Consider the following 17,862-nt stretch of genomic DNA (forward strand, 5'->3'; position numbering starts at 1 on the left):
GTTTCAAATCGATCCGACTCAATATGACGTCATACGGGCCAATCAAAGTTTAAATTCCGCGCGCGCGTCAATGGCGATATACAGTGCAACTATGCCAAAAAACCGCCAATTTTAAATCCGATTTTACTCGTCAGGATGGACGGTGACCCCCCATTTTTTTTACATATTTTGAAAGCTGATGAGTTGTACATGTCATTTCATGGGGTGGTAATGCTGACAAAATGATCAAAAGATATCAAATTTCTTAATAAAGTAAAAAAAGTGAATTTTCAAAATGACGTCATCAAATTTCAAGTTCATTCGAGCATATCTCACTAGTCCTTTGTCAATTTTCACCCAGATTGCAGTATATTGTAGCTTATTTAATGTTCTTACAAATACAAAATTACAAAGTTTTGATTGGATAACGGTATCACCTCGTAAAAATGGATTGAAAGTAATCTTGTCAAATTTGACCAGTTTACGTGTTATCTCTACGGGAGTGCAGTTTTTCTGGAAATGAAAATTGACATGACTATCTTTATCGAGCACTAGCTCACTTACCCTTCGGTAAATTTCTCCCAGATTTTAATATGTTGTAGCTGAGACTTTACGCTACCGTAATGTGCCCTTCATTTTTTCATACGCTGTCGGGATCACGTCAAAGATTTTGGTTGAAATTCAAGCTTATCTTCGATGTATTGAGATATTTCTTTCTTTCTGCAACTTTCTTTGCAATAACTCAAGAAAAACGGCCTCTATCACTTCCATATTTTGCACATGTTAAGTTCATGTCACGTAAATTATTTCATAAAATAACAACTACTTGATCAGACACCATCTTGGGTATGTAAATTAGGGTCAAAGGTCATAAGTGTTTCATCCTGTATCTTAGTGAATACCTGTACTATCTTTCCCATATTTTGCACACGCAAAGACCATGTTACAAGGATCATTTCACAAAATAACTACTTTTTACTCAGATGCCATCTTGTCTGTGCAAATTGAGGTCAAAGGTCATATGTACTTCTTTTGTATCTTCGTTATGACGTGTTATCTCTATGGGAGGGAATTTTTTTAAATGTGAAAATTGACATGATTGTCTTTATCGAGCACTAGCTCACTTACCCTTCGGTGAATTTCTCCCAGATTTTAATATGTTGTAGCTGAGACTTTACGCTACCATAATTGTGCCCTTCGTTTTTTCATACGTTGTCGGCATCACGATAAAAAAAAACTTGGTCGAAATTAAAGCTTATCTTCTATGTATTGAGATATTTCTTTCTTTCTGCAACTTCCTTTGCAATAACTCAAGAAAAACACGCCCTATCACCCCACATGTTTAGTTCATGTCACGTACATTATTTAATGAGATAACAACTACTAGATCGGACATCTTGGATATGTAAATTAGGGTCAAAGGTCATAAATGTTTCATCTTGTATCTTGGTGAATACCTGTCCTTATATCTTTCCCATATTTTTCACACGTATAGACGATGTCGCGAGAATCATTTCACAAAATAACCACTATTTCATCAGATGCAATCTTGGGAGTGCAAAGGTGGGTCAAAAGTCATATGTACTTGTTGCTGTTTCTTTGTTATAGTGTATGCAGAATTTGGTACCAAACATGGCAGATATGACTCCCTTTGCTAAATGAGAATGCAAACACCACACGGCCAATGTCTCTAAACACAGATGGAACTTGTATGGTCATGCCTATTGCAATCAGGACTCGAATCATTGATTAAACAAAAATCGGATCACCTTAATTTGTCAGTGAATTCATATTTTCTCTTAAAACGTGCGCGTACGCGCGCGTTGAAATATTTGTATGCTCCAATCGAGCTCAAAATTTTTTTGCACACGTTTCAGACCATTTGGAGCATTTTTTGAAAAATTGAAAAAATCGGACGGACGCGTACGCGCGCGCGGATATACGCACGCACAGCTCATGTGCAATTGAAATTTCCAGTTTTTACACTTTGATCGGATGTCTGAAATGTTAAGGAATATTTATACCAAGTTTCAAATCAATGCGACTCAATATGACGTCATACGGGCCCGTCAAAGTTGATATTCCGCGCGCGCGTCAATGGCGATATACAGTGCAACTATGCCAAAAAACTGCTAATTTTAAATTCGATTTTACTCGTCAGGATGGACGGTGACCCCCCATTTTCTTTACATATTTTAAAACCTGATGAGTTGTACATGTAATTTCATGGGGTGGCAATGCTGACAAAATGATTAAAAGATAGCAAATTTCTTAATAAAGTAAAAAAAGTAAATTTTCAAAATGACGTCATCAAATTTCAAGTTCATTCGAGCGTATCTCACTAGTCCTTTGTTAATTTTCACCCAGATTTCAGTATGTTGTAGCTTATTTAATGCTCTTTCAAACATGAAATTACAAAATTTTGATTGGATAACGGTATCACCTCGTAAAAATGGATTAAAAGTAACCTTGTCAAATTTGACCAGTTTACGTGTTATCTCTATGGGAGTGCAGTTTTTCTGGAAATGAAAATTGACATGACTATCTTTATCGAGCACTAGCTCACTTACCCTTCGGAAAATTTCTCCCAGATTTTGATATGTTGTAGCTGAGACTTTACGCTACCGTAAGTGTGCCCTTTGTTTTTTCATACGATGTCGAGATCACGTCAAAAATTTTGGTTGAAATTCAGGCTTATCTTCGATGTATTGAGATATTTCTTTCTTTCTGCAACTTTCTTTGCAATAACTCAAGAAAAACACGCCCTATCACTTCCATATTTTGCACATGTTTAGTTCATGTCACGTACATTATTTCATAAAATAACAACTACTTGATCGGACACCATCTTGGGTATGTAAATTAGGGTCAAAGGTCATAGGTGTTTTATCCTGTATCTTAGTGAATACATGTCCTATCTTTCCCATATTTTGCAAACGCAAAGACCATGTTACAAGGATCATTTCACAAAATAACCACTTTTTACTCAGATGCCATCTTGTCTGTTGAAATTGAGGTCAAAGGTCATATGTACTTCTTTTTGTATCTTCGTTATGACGTGTTATCTCTATGGGAGGGAATTTTTTTAAATGTGAAAATTGACATGATTGTCTTTATCGAGCACTAGCTCACTTACCCTTCGGTGAATTTCTCCCAGATTTTAATATGTTGTAGCTGAGACTTTGCGCTATCGTTAATTTTGATTTTGTTTTTTCATACGATGTCGGGATCACGATAAAAAAACTTGGTTGAAATTAAAGCTTATCTTCTATGTATTGGGATATTTCTTTCTTTCTGCAACTTTCTTTGCAATAACTCAAGAAAAACACGCCCTATCACCCCCATATTCTGCACATGTTTAGTTCATGTCACGTACATTATTTCATAAAATAACAACTACTTGATCGGACAACATCTTGGGTATGTAAATTAGAGTCAAAGGTCATAAATGTTTCATCTTGTATCTTGGCGAATACCTGTTCTATCTTTCCCATATTTTGCACACGTATAGACGATGTCGCAAGAATCATTTCACAAAATAACCACTTTTTCCTCAGATGCCATCTTGGGAGTGTAAAGGTGGGTCAAAGGTCATATGTATTTGTTGTATCTTCGTTATCTAGTGTATACGGAATTTGGTACCAAAGATGGCAGATATGACTCCCTTTTCTAAACGAGAATTCAAACATCACACGGCCAACGTTTTTAACAACAGACGAAACCTGTATGGTCATGCCTATTGCGATCAGGACTCGAATCATTGATGAAAAAAAAATCGGATCACCAGTAATGACAAATTACAATCTCTAGTCTTCTTCTTCTTCTTCTTTCTTTATTTCTCCCCAAAAGTTGTGCAGAGGTTAGCTCAGAAAGTACTATGCCTATCAAGTTCAAACTTATACCATGTATGTATCGTGTCCCAAAGACGGCAATCGAACTAAAATCAAAGTGATCAGTCGACCGTGACGTCACTATGACGTCATTATATGAAAACACATTCTCAATCATATCTCATTAATGGAATGAAGTTTTTCAATGAAATTCACGTCACAATTATTTCAAGTTATGCGCATTCTACTCATATTCTCAAAATTCACATTTTCTCTTGGTACGTGCGCGTACGCGCGCGTTGAAATATTTGTATGCTCAAATCGAGCTCAAATTTTTTTGCACACGTTTCAGACCATTTAGAGCATTTTTTGAAAAATTGAAAAAATCGGACGGACGCGTACGCGCGCGCGCATATACGCACGCACAGCTCATATGCAATAGAAATTTTCAGTTTTTTCACACGGATCGGATGTCCACAATGTCAAGGAATATTTCTATCAAGTTTCAAGTCGATCCGACTCAATATGACATCATACGGGCCCGTCAAATTCAAAATTCCGCGCGTGCGTCAATGGGGATACACTGTGCAACTATGCCAAAAAAACCGCCAATTTTAAATCGGATTTTACTCGTCAGGATGGACGATGACCCCCCATTTTCTTGACATATTCTAAAAGCTGATGAGTTGTACATGTCATTTCATGGGTTGGCGATACTGAAAAATGATTAAAAGATATCAAATTTCTTAATAAAGTAAACAAAGTAAATTTTCCAAATGACGTCATCAAATTTCAAATTCACTCGAGCGTATCTCACTTAAATTTCGCCAATTTTCACCCAGATTTCAGTATGTTGTAGCCTACGAAATGTTCTTTCATCAATGTGATAACAACATTTTGATTGGATAACGTCATCACCTCGTAAAAATGGATTGAAAGTATCCTTGTAAAATTTCACCAGTTTACGTGTTATCTCTATGGGAGTGCAGTTTTTCTGGCAGTGAAAATTGACATGACTCTCTTTTTCGAGCACTAGCTCACTTATGCTTCGGTGAATTTCTCCCAGATTTTAGTATGTTGTAGCTGAGACTTTGGGCTATCGTAAATGTGCCCTCCATTTTTTCATACAACGTTGGTATCACATCAAAAAACTTGGTTGAAAAATTGCATGTGGCTTCGATGCAGCGTCATTTTGCTTAATACACAGGGCCTATGGAGCATGAAATAGGTCATTGCATAGCGCATCCGACTCGTAATCCTAAGGTCCCTGGTTCGATGCTCACCCCTGCCAGTTTTTTTTTTGAACACTTTTTTTCCTTTTTTTTCTTTAGTTAGTCTTAATCTCCTTTCCTAACTTTATCTTTTTCTGATTTTTTCATGCTTCTCCTTCAAATTTCTATAAAAATAACATAATTTTTTCTTTATTTTTCTTTCTTTCTACTACTTTCTGTGCAATAGATGAACAACAACAATGGCTATTAATCCCATATTTTGCACATGTTTTGTTCATGTCACGTACATTATTTCATAAAATAACAATTACTTGATCGGACACCATCTTGGGTATGTAAATTAGGGTCAAAGGTCATAAATGTTTTATCCTGTATCTTGGTGAATACATGTCCTATCTCTCCCATATTTTGCACACACAAAGACCATGTTACAAGAATCATTTCACAAAATAACCACTTTTTGCTCAGATGTCATCATGTCTGTGCAAAGTGGGGTCAAAGGTCATATATTCTTTCTGTATCTTCATTATGACGTGTTATCTCTATGGGAGTGCAGTTTTACTGCGAATGAAGCTATGACAATCTTTTTCGAGCAATAGCTCACTTATGTTTCGGTGAATTTCTCCCAGATCTTAATATGTTGTAGCTGAGACTTTGGGCTATTGTATTTTACCCTTCGTTTTTTTCATACGATGTCGGGATCACGTTAAAAAACGTGGTTGAATTTAAAGCTTATCTTCAATGTATTGAGATGTTTCTTTTCTTTCTGCAACTTTCTTTGCAATAACTCAAGAAAAACAGCATCTATCACCCTCAAATTTTGCAAATGTTTAGTTCATGTCACGTACATTATTTCATAAAATAACAACTTCTTGATCAGACACCATCTTGGGTATGTAAATTAGGGTCAAAGGTCATAAATGTTTCATTCTGTATCTTAGTGAATACATGTCCTGTCTCTTCCATATTTTGCACACGCAAAGACCATGTTACAAGAATCATTTTACAAAATAACCACATTTTGCTTAGATGCCATCCTGGCTGTGCAAAGTGAGGTCAGTGGTCAAATATACTTCATTCTGTCTCTTTATTATGACGTGTTATACGGAATATGGTACCAAAGATGGCAGATCTGACTCGCTTTTCTAAATGAGATTCCGAATATCACACGGCGAATGTCCCTAAACACAGATGAAACCTGTATGGTCATGCCTAAATTATATATTTGTTGCTGTATCTTCGTTATCTAGTGTATACAGAATTTGGAACCAAAGATGACAGATTTGACTCCCTTTTCTAAATGAGAATCCAAACATCACACAACCAATGTCTCTAAACACAGATGAAACCTGTATGGTGTTGCCTATTGCGATCAGACCTCGAATCATTGATTAAAAAAAAATCGGATCACCTTAATTTGTCAGTGATGACAAATTACAATCTCTAGTTAGGTGATCCGAGTATCCTTCGGATCACCTTCTGTATCTGTACTGATTCTTTCTTTATTTCTCCTCAAAAGTTGTGCAGAGGTTAGCTCAGAAAGTGCATTGCCTATCAATGTCAAAATTATACCATATATGTATCATGTCCCAAAGACGACGGGTCAAGTAAAATCGTAGTGATCAGTCGACCGTGACGTCACTATGACGTCATTATATGAAAACACATTTTCAATCATATCTCATTAATGGAAAGGAATTTTTCAATGAAATTTACGTCACGTAAATTTCAATTCAAGGGAATTCTACTCATGTTTTCAAAATTCATCGCATTGTTAAAACGTGCGCGTACGCGCGCGTTGAAATATTTGTATGCTCCAATCGAACTCCAAATTATTTTGCATACGTTTCAGACCATTTGGAGCATGTTTTGAAAAATTAAAAAAATTGGACGGACGCGTACGCGCGCGCACATATACGCACGCACAGCTCATATGCAATAGAAATTTCCCGTTTTTTTACACTTATCGGATGCCTGAAATGTCAACGAATATTTCTACCAAGTTTCAAGTCAATCCGACTCAATATGACGTCATACGGGCCCGTCAAAGTTGAAATTCCGCGCGCGCGTCAATGGCGAAATACAGTGCAACAATGCCAAAAAACCGCCAATTTTAAATCCGATATTACTCGTCAGGATGGACGGTGACCCTCCATTTTCTTTTTATATTCTGAAAGCTGATGAGTTGTACATATCATTTCATGGGTTGGCGATGCTGAAAAAATGATGAAAAGATATCAAATTTCTTAATAAAGTAAAAAAAGTAAATTTTCAAAATGACGTCATCAAATTTCAAGTTCATTCGAGCGTATGTCACTAGTCCTTTGTCAATTTTCACCCAGATTTCAGTATGATGTAGCTTATTTAATGTTCTTTCAAACATAAAATTACAATATTTTGATTGGATAACGGTATCACCTCGTAAAAATGGATTAAAAGTAATCTTGTCAAATTTGACCAGTTTACGTGTTATCTCTATGGGAGTGCAGTTTTTCTGGAAATGAAAATTGACATGACTATCTTTATCGAGCACTAGCTCACTTAAGCTTCGGTAAATTTCTCCCAGATTTTAATATGTTGTAGCTGAGACTTTACGCTACCGTGAGTGTGCCCTTTGTTTTTTCATACGATGTCAGAATCACGTCAAAAAATTGGGTTGAAATTCAGGCTTATCTTCGATGTATTGAGATATTTCTTTCTTTCTGCAACTTTCTTTGCAATAACTCAAGAAAAACGGCCTCTATCACTTCCATATTTTGCACATGTTTAGTTCATGTCACGTACATTATTTCATAAAATAACAACTACTTGATCGGACACCATCTTGGGTATGTAAAGTAGGGTCAAAGCTCATAAGTGTTTCACCCTGTATCTTAGTGAATACATGTCCTTTCTTTCCCATATTTTGCACACGCAAAGACCATGTTACAAGGATCATTTCACAAAATAACCACTTTTTACTCAGATGCCATCTTGTCGTTGCAAATTGAGGTCAAAGGTTATATGTACTTCTTTTTGTATCTTCGTTATGACGTGTTATCTCTATGGGAGGGAATTTTCTTTAATGTGAAAATTGACATGATTGTCTTTATCGAGCACTAGCTCACTTACCCTTCGGTGAATTTCTCCCAGATTTTATTATGTTGTAGCTGAGACTTTGCGCTATCGTTTTGTTTCCTTTGTTTTTTCATACGATGTCGGGACTACGATAAAAAATTGGTTGAAATTAAAGCTTATCTTCTATGTATTGAGATATTTCTTTCTTTCTGCAACTCTCTTTGCAATAACTCAAGAAAAACACGCCCTATCACCCCCATATTTTGCACATGTTTAGTTCATGTCTCGTACATTATTTCATAAAATAACAACTACTAGATCAGACAACATCTTGGGTATGTAAATTAGGGTCAAAGGTCATAAATGTTTCATCTTGTATCTTAGTGAATACCTGTCCTATCTTTCCCATATTTTTCACACGTATAGACGATGTCGCGAGAATCATTTCACAAAATAACCACTATTTCATCAGATGCAATCTTCGGAGTGCAAAGGTGGGTCAAAGGTCATATGTATTCATTGCTGTATCTTCGTTATTCAGTGTATACAGAATTTGGTACCAAAGATGGCAGATATGACTCCCTTTTCTAAATGAGAATGCAAACATCACACGGCCAATGTCTCTAAACACAGATGAAACTTGTATGGTCATGCCTATTGCGATCAGGACTCGAATCATTGATAAAAAAAAAAATCGGATCACCTTAATTTGTCAGTGATGACAAATTACAATCTCTAGTTAGGTGATCCGAGTATCCTCTCGGATCACCTATTGTATCTGTACTGAATCTTTCTTCTTTATTTCTTTCTCCTCAAATGTTGTGCAGCGGTTAACTCAAAAAGTCATTCACCTATCACTTTTAAACTTACACCATATATGTATCACGTCATAAGGACGACAGATCTAATGTATCATTGTGATCAGACAACCATGACGTCACTATGACGTCATTATCTGAAATCACGTTCACATTCGTATCTCATTAATGGAATGGAATTTCTCAATGAAATTTATATATCATATAGTTCAAGTCAAGTTCTATCGATAATTTCATGAAATTTGATCACGACCCTGGTAAACGAGCGCGTACGCGCGCGTTGAAATTTTAACGTGCTTCAATCGAGCTCAAAATTGTTTTGCATACGTTTCAGGTCATTTGGAGTATTTCAGAAAAAATCGACGGACGCGTACGCGCGCGCGCATATACGCGCGCAAAGCTCATATGCGACGAAAATATCCCGTTTTTTCACACGGATCGGATGTCTGAAGTGTCAAGGAATATTTCTACCAAGTTTCAAGTCAATCCGACTCAATATGACATCATACGGGCTCGTCAAAGTTGAAATTCCGCGCGCGCGTTGATGGTGATATACAGTGCAACTATGCCCAAAAACCGCCATTTTTAAATCCGATTTTACTCGTCAGGATGGACGGTGACCCCCCATTTTCTTTACATATTTTGAAAGCTGATGAGTTGTACATGTCATTTAATGGGGTGGCAATGCTAACAAAATGATTAAAAGATATCAAATTTCTTAATAAAGTAAAAAAAGTAAATTTTCAAAATGACGTCATCAAATTACAAGTTTATTCAAGCGTTTCTCATTAATACTTTGTCAATTTTCACCCAAATTTCAGTATGTTGTAGCTTATTTAATGTTCTTTCAAACATAAATTTACAAAAATTTAATTGGATGACAGCATCACCTCGTAAAAATGGATTGAATGTAATCTTGTCAAATTTGACCAGTTTACGTGTTATCTCTATGGGAGTGCAGTTTTTCTGGAAATGAAATTTGACACGACTATCTTTCTCGAGCACTAGCTCACTTACCCTTCGGTGAATTTCTCCCAGATTTTAATATGTTGTAGCTGAGACTTTACGCTATCGTAAGTGTGCCCTTCATTTCTTCATACGATGTCGGGATCACGTCAAAACGTTTGGTTGAAATTCAAGCTTATTTTCGATGTATTGAGATATTTCTTTCTTTCTGCAACTTTCTTTGCAACAACTCAAGAAAAACAGGCCCTATCACCCCCATCTTCGGCACACGTTTAGTTCATGTCACGTACATTATTTCATAAAGTAACAACTACTTGAGCAGACACCATCTTCGGTATGTAAATTAGGGTCAAAGGTCATAAATGTTTCATCCTGTATCTTAGTGAATACATGTCCTATCTTTTCCATATTTTGCACACGCAAAAACCATGTTACAAGGATCATTTCACAAAATAACCACTTTTTGCTCAGATGCCATCTTGTCTGTGCAAAGTGGGGGCAAAGGTCATATGTACATCTTTCTGTATCTTCGCTATGACGTGTTATCTCCATGGGAGAGAATTTTTCTAGATGTGAAAATTGATGTGATTGTCTTTATCGAGCCCTAGCTCACTTAACCTTCGGTGAATTTCTCCCAGATTTTAATATGTTGTAGCTGAGATTTTAGGTTATCGTTATCTGCCCTCCAGTTTTTCATACAATGTCGGCATCATGTAAAAAACTTGGTGGAAATGAAAGCTTATCTTCGATGTATTTTCATATTTCTTTCTTTCTGCAACTTTCTTTGCAATAACTCAAGAAAAACAGGCCCTATCACCCCCATCTTTGGCACACGTTTTAATTCATGTCACGTACATTATTTCATAAAATAACAACTACTTGATCGGACACCATCTTGGGTATGTAAATTAGGGTCAAGGGTCATAAATGTTTCATCCTGTATCTTGGTGAATACCTGTCCTATCTTTCCCATATTTTGCACACGCAAAGACCATATTACAAGGATCATTTCACAAAATAACCACTTTTTGCTCAGATGCCATCTTGTCTGTGCAAAGTGGGGGCAAAGGTCATATGTACATCTTTCTGTATCTTCGCTATGACGTGTTATCTCTATGGGAGAGAATTTTTCTAGATGTGAAAATTGACGTGATTGTCTTTATCGAGCCCTAGCTCATTTAACCTTCGGTGAATTTCTCCCAGATTTTGATATGTTGTAGCTGAGACTTTGGGCTATCGTCATGTGCCCTCCACTTTTTCATATGACGTCGGCATCACGTCAAAAAACTTGGTGGAAATGAAAGCTTATCTTCGATGTATTTTCATATTTCTTTCTTTCTGCAACTTTCTTTGCAATAACTCAAGAAAAACAGGCCCTATCACCCCCATCTTTGGCACATGTTTAGTTCATGTCACGTACATTATTTCATAAAATAACTATTTGATCTGACAACATCTTGGGTATGTAAATTAGGGTCAAGGGTCATAAATATTTCATCCTGTATCTTGGTGAATACCTGTCCTATCTTTCCCATATTTTGCACACGCAAAGACCATATTACAAGGATCATTTCACAAAATAACCACTTTTTGCTCAGATGCCATCTTGTCTGTGCAAAGTGGGGGCAAAGGTCATATGTACATCTTTCTGTATCTTGGCTATGACGTGTTATCTCTATGGGAGAGAATTTTTCTAGATGTGAAAATTGACATGATTGTCTTTATCGAGCCCTAGCTCACTTAACCTTGGGTGAATTTCTCCCAGATTTTGATATGTTGTAGCTGAGACTTTGGGCTATCGTCACGTGCCCTCCACTTGTTCATATGACGTCGGCATCACGTCAAAAAACTTGGTGGAAATGAAAGCTTATCTTCGATGTATTTTCATATTTCTTTCTTTCTGCAACTTTCTTTGCAACAACTCAAGAAAAACAGGCCCTATCACCCCCATCTTCGGCACACGTTTAGTTCATGTCACGTACATTATTTCATAAAGTAACAACTACTTGAGCAGACACCATCTTCGGTATGTAAATTAGGGTCAAAGGTCATAAATGTTTCATCCTGTATCTTAGTGAATACATGTCCTATCTTTTCCATATTTTGCACACGCAAAAACCATGTTACAAGGATCATTTCACAAAATAACCACTTTTTGCTCAGATGCCATCTTGTCTGTGCAAAGTGGGGGCAAAGGTCATATGTACATCTTTCTGTATCTTCGCTATGACGTGTTATCTCCATGGGAGAGAATTTTTCTAGATGTGAAAATTGATGTGATTGTCTTTATCGAGCCCTAGCTCACTTAACCTTCGGTGAATTTCTCCCAGATTTTAATATGTTGTAGCTGAGATTTTAGGTTATCGTTATCTGCCCTCCAGTTTTTCATACAATGTCGGCATCATGTAAAAAACTTGGTGGAAATGAAAGCTTATCTTCGATGTATTTTCATATTTCTTTCTTTCTGCAACTTTCTTTGCAATAACTCAAGAAAAACAGGCCCTATCACCCCCATCTTTGGCACACGTTTTAATTCATGTCACGTACATTATTTCATAAAATAACAACTACTTGATCGGACACCATCTTGGGTATGTAAATTAGGGTCAAGGGTCATAAATGTTTCATCCTGTATCTTGGTGAATACCTGTCCTATCTTTCCCATATTTTGCACACGCAAAGACCATATTACAAGGATCATTTCACAAAATAACCACTTTTTGCTCAGATGCCATCTTGTCTGTGCAAAGTGGGGGCAAAGGTCATATGTACATCTTTCTGTATCTTCGCTATGACGTGTTATCTCTATGGGAGAGAATTTTTCTAGATGTGAAAATTGACGTGATTGTCTTTATCGAGCCCTAGCTCATTTAACCTTCGGTGAATTTCTCCCAGATTTTGATATGTTGTAGCTGAGACTTTGGGCTATCGTCATGTGCCCTCCACTTTTTCATATGACGTCGGCATCACGTCAAAAAACTTGGTGGAAATGAAAGCTTATCTTCGATGTATTTTCATATTTCTTTCTTTCTGCAACTTTCTTTGCAATAACTCAAGAAAAACAGGCCCTATCACCCCCATCTTTGGCACATGTTTAGTTCATGTCACGTACATTATTTCATAAAATAACTATTTGATCTGACAACATCTTGGGTATGTAAATTAGGGTCAAGGGTCATAAATATTTCATCCTGTATCTTGGTGAATACCTGTCCTATCTTTCCCATATTTTGCACACGCAAAGACCATATTACAAGGATCATTTCACAAAATAACCACTTTTTGCTCAGATGCCATCTTGTCTGTGCAAAGTGGGGGCAAAGGTCATATGTACATCTTTCTGTATCTTGGCTATGACGTGTTATCTCTATGGGAGAGAATTTTTCTAGATGTGAAAATTGACATGATTGTCTTTATCGAGCCCTAGCTCACTTAACCTTGGGTGAATTTCTCCCAGATTTTGATATGTTGTAGCTGAGACTTTGGGCTATCGTCACGTGCCCTCCACTTGTTCATATGACGTCGGCATCACGTCAAAAAACTTGGTGGAAATGAAAGCTTATCTTCGATGTATTTTCATATTTCTTTCTTTCTGCAACTGTCTTTGCAATAACTCAAGAAAAAAACAGGCCCTATCACCCCATCTTTGGCACATGTTTAGTTCATGTAACGTACATTATTTCATAAAATAACTATTTGATCTGACAACATCTTGGGTATGCAAATTAGGGTCAAAGGTCATACATTTTTTATCTAGTATCTTGGTGAATACCTGTCCTATCTTTCCCATATTTTGCACACGTATAGACGATGTCGCAAGAATCATTTCACAAAATAACCACTTTTTGCTCAGATGCCATCTTGGGAGTGTAAAGGTGGGTCAAAGGTCATGTGTATTTGTTGCTGTATCTTCGTTATCTAGTGTATACAGAATTTGGTACCAAAGATGGCAGATATGACTTCCTTTTCTAAATGAGAATCCAAACATCACACGGCCAATGTCTCTAAACACAGATGAAACCTGTATGGTCATCAGGATTCGAATCATTGATTATAAAAAAAATCGGATCACCTTAATTTGTCAGTAATGACAAATTACAATCTCTAGTATTTCTTTCTTTTTACAACTTTATGTGCAATAACTCAAGAAAAACATACCCTATCACCACCATATTTTGCACATGTTTAGTTCATGTGACGAACATTATTTCATAAAATAACAACTACTTGATCAGACGCCATCTTGGGTATGTAAATTAGGGTCAAAGGTCATAGATGTTTCATCCTGTATCTTGGTGAATACATGTCCTATCTTTCCCATATTTTGCACACGTAAAGACCATGTTACAGGGATCATTTCATAAAGTAACCACTTTTTGCTCAGATGCCATCTTGTGTGTGCAAAGTGGGGTCAAAGGTCATATGTACTTTTTCTATCTTCGCTATGACGTATTATCTCTATGGGAGGGATTTTTTTAGATGTGAAAATTGACATGACTCTCTTTATCGAGCACTATCTTACTTATGCTTCGGTGAATTTCTCTCAGATTTTAATATGTTGTAGCTGAGACTTTGCACTATCAGGACTTGAATCATTGATTATAAAAAAAAATCGGATCACCTTAATTTGTCAGTGATGACAAATTACAATCTCTAGTTCTTCTTTATTTCTTTCTCCTCAAATGTTGTGCAGCGATTAACTCAAAAAGTCATTCACCTATGACTTTTAAACTTATACCATATATGTATCACGTCATAAGAACGACAGATCTGATGTATCATTGTGATCAGTCAACCATGACGTCACTATGACGTCATTATCTGAAATCACGTTCACATTCGTATCTCATTAATGAAATGGAATTTCTCAATGAAATTTACATATTATATAGTTCAAGTCAAGTTCTATCGATATATTTAATAACATTTCATCGCGACCCTGGTAAACAAGCGCGTACGCGCGCGTTGAAATTTTAATATGCTCCAATCGAGCTCAAAATTTTTTTGCACACGTTTTAGGTCATTTGGAGTATTTCAGAAAAAATCGACGGACGCGTACGCGCGCGCGCATATACGCACGCAAAGCTCATATGCGATGGAAATATCCTGTTTTTTTTACACGGATCGGATGTGTAAAATGTCAAGGAATATTTCTACCAAGTTTCAAGTCAATCCGACTCAATATGACGTCATACGGGCCCGTCAAAGTTGAAATTCCGCGCGCGCGTCAATGGCGATATACAGTGCAACTATACCAAAAAAAACGCAATTTCAAATCCGATTTTACTCGTCAGGATGGACGGTGACCCCCCATTTTCTTTACAAAATTTGAAAGCTGATGAGTTGAACATGTCGTTTCATGGGTTGGCGATGCTGGCAAAATGATTAAAAGATATCAAATTTCTTAGTAAAATAAAAAATGTAAATTTTCAAAATGACGTCATCAAATTTCAAGTTCATTCGAGCGCATCTCACTAATCCTGTGCCAATTTTCACCCAGATTTCAGTATTATGTAGCTTATTTAATGCTTTTTCAGAAATATTTTAACACAATTTTGATTGGATGACGGTTTCACCTCGTAAAAAGGGATTAAATGTAATCTTGTCAAATTTGACCAGTTTACGTGTTATCTCTATGGGAGTGCAGTTTTTCTGGAAATGAAAATTGACATGACTATCTTTATCGAGCACTAGCTCACTTATGCTTCGGTGAATTTCTCCCAGATTTAAGTATATTGTAGCTGAGACTTTTTGCTATCGTAAATGTGCCCTTCATTTCTTCATAAGATGTCGGAATTACGTCGAAAAACTTGGTTGAAATTAAAGCTTATCTTCGATGTATTGAGATATTTCTTTCTTTCTGCAACTTTCTTTGCAATAACTCAAGAAAAACAGCCCCTATCACCCCCATATTTTGCACATGTTTAGTTCATGTCATGTACATTATTTCATAAAATAACAACTACTTGATCTGACACCATCTTGGGTATGTAAATTAGGGTCAAAGGTCATAAATGTTTCATCCTGTATCTTTGTGAATACATGTCCTATCTTTTCCATATTTTTCACACGCAAAAACCATCTTATATGCATCATTTCACAAAATAATCACTTTTTGCTCAGATGCCATCTTGTCTGTGCAAATTGGGGTCAAAGATCATATGTACTTCTTTCTGTATCTTTGTTATGACGTGTTATCTCTATGGGAGGGATTTTTTTTAAATGTGAAAATTGACATGACTGTCTTCATCGAGCACTAGCTCACTTACCCTTCGGTGAATTTCGCCCAGATTTTAATATGTTGTAGCTTAGACTTTGCGCTATCGCTTTAAAGCCCTTCGTTTTTTCATATGGTGTCGGGATCACGTCAAAAAACTTGGTAGAAATTTAAGCTTATCTTCGAATCTTCGATGTATTGAGATATTTCTTTCTTTCTGCAACTTTCTTTGCAATAACTCAAGAAAAACAGCCCCTATCACCCCCATATTTTGCACATCTTTTGGTTCATGTCACGTACATTATTTCATAAAATAACAACTACTTGATCGGACACCATCTTGGGTATGTTAATTAGGGTTAAAGGTCATAAATGTTGCATCCTGTAGCTTGGTGAATACCTGTCCTATCTTTCCCATATTTTGCACACTTGTAGACGATATCGGAACAATCATTTCACAAAATAACCACTTTTTCCTCAGATGCCATCTTGGGAGTGTAAAGGTGGGTCAAAGGTCATATGTATTTGTTGCTGTATCTTCGTTATTCAGTGTATACAGAATTTGGTACCAAAGATGGCAGATATGACTCCCTTTTGTAAATGAGAATCCAAACATCACACGGCCAATGTCTCTAAACACAGATGAAACTTGTATGGTCATGTCTATTGCGATCAGGACTCGAATCATTGATTAAAAAAAATCGGATCACCTTAATTTGTCAGTGATGACAAATTACAATCTCTAGTTGATGATTTTTTTTCAAAAGTTATTATATAGGCTATGTAGATACAAAGACTCGACCAATTATATATATGTATTGTGTACAATAACACTACATGTAACTACAACTGTATGTATATTATCTGTGACAATGAAGACAAGAGAGTCGCACGATGCTAGCTGGATAGGTTATGACCTCTCAGCCTTATTGTCTGCTTGGCAGACGTGTGTGTTGCTTGGGTTGTGTTGTGGCTGTCTGCCACAGCCCAGCACACAGGCACCCACATTATTAGGTGATCAGAGTATCCTCTCGGATCACCTTCTGTATCTGTACGGATTCTTTGTTGGTGGTTCTTCTTCTTTCTTTATTTCTGGACAAAATTTGTGTATCGATTAGCTCAGACAGTGTTCTTCCTATCAATTTCAAACTTATACCATATATGTATCATGTCCCAAAGACGACGGGTCTAATAAAATCATAGTGATCAGTCGACCGTGACGTCACTATGACGTCATTATATGAAAACACATTCTCAATCATATCTCATCAATGGAATGGAATTTTTCAATGAAATTTTCGTCACATATATTTCAACTTATGCGCATTCTACTCATATTCTCAAAATTCATATTTTCTCTTAAAACGTGCGCGTACGCGCGCGTTGAAATATTTGTATGCTCAAATCGAGCTCAATTTTTTTTGCACACGTTTCAGAGCATTTGAAGCATTTTTTGAAAAATTTAAAAAATTGGACGGACGCGTACGCGCGCGCGCATATTCGCACACACAGCTCATATGCAATAGAAATTTCCCGTTTTTTTACACTTATCGGATGTCTAAAATGTCAAGAAATATATCTACCAAGTTTCAAGTCAATCCGACTCGATATGACGTTATACAGGCCCGTCAAAGTTGAAATTCCGCGCGCGCGTCAATGGCGATATACAGTGCAACGATGCAAAAAAAAAACGCCAATTTTAAATCCGATTTTTCTCGTCAGGATGGACGGTAACCCCCCATTTTCTTTACATATTCTGAAAG

The sequence above is a fragment of the Diadema antillarum genome, unplaced genomic scaffold, assembly GCF_040938485.1.
Source record: "Diadema antillarum isolate AM-2024a unplaced genomic scaffold, OU_Dant_1.0 seq00001594_RagTag, whole genome shotgun sequence".
NCBI classification, from domain to species: Eukaryota; Metazoa; Echinodermata; class Echinoidea; order Diadematoida; family Diadematidae; genus Diadema; species Diadema antillarum.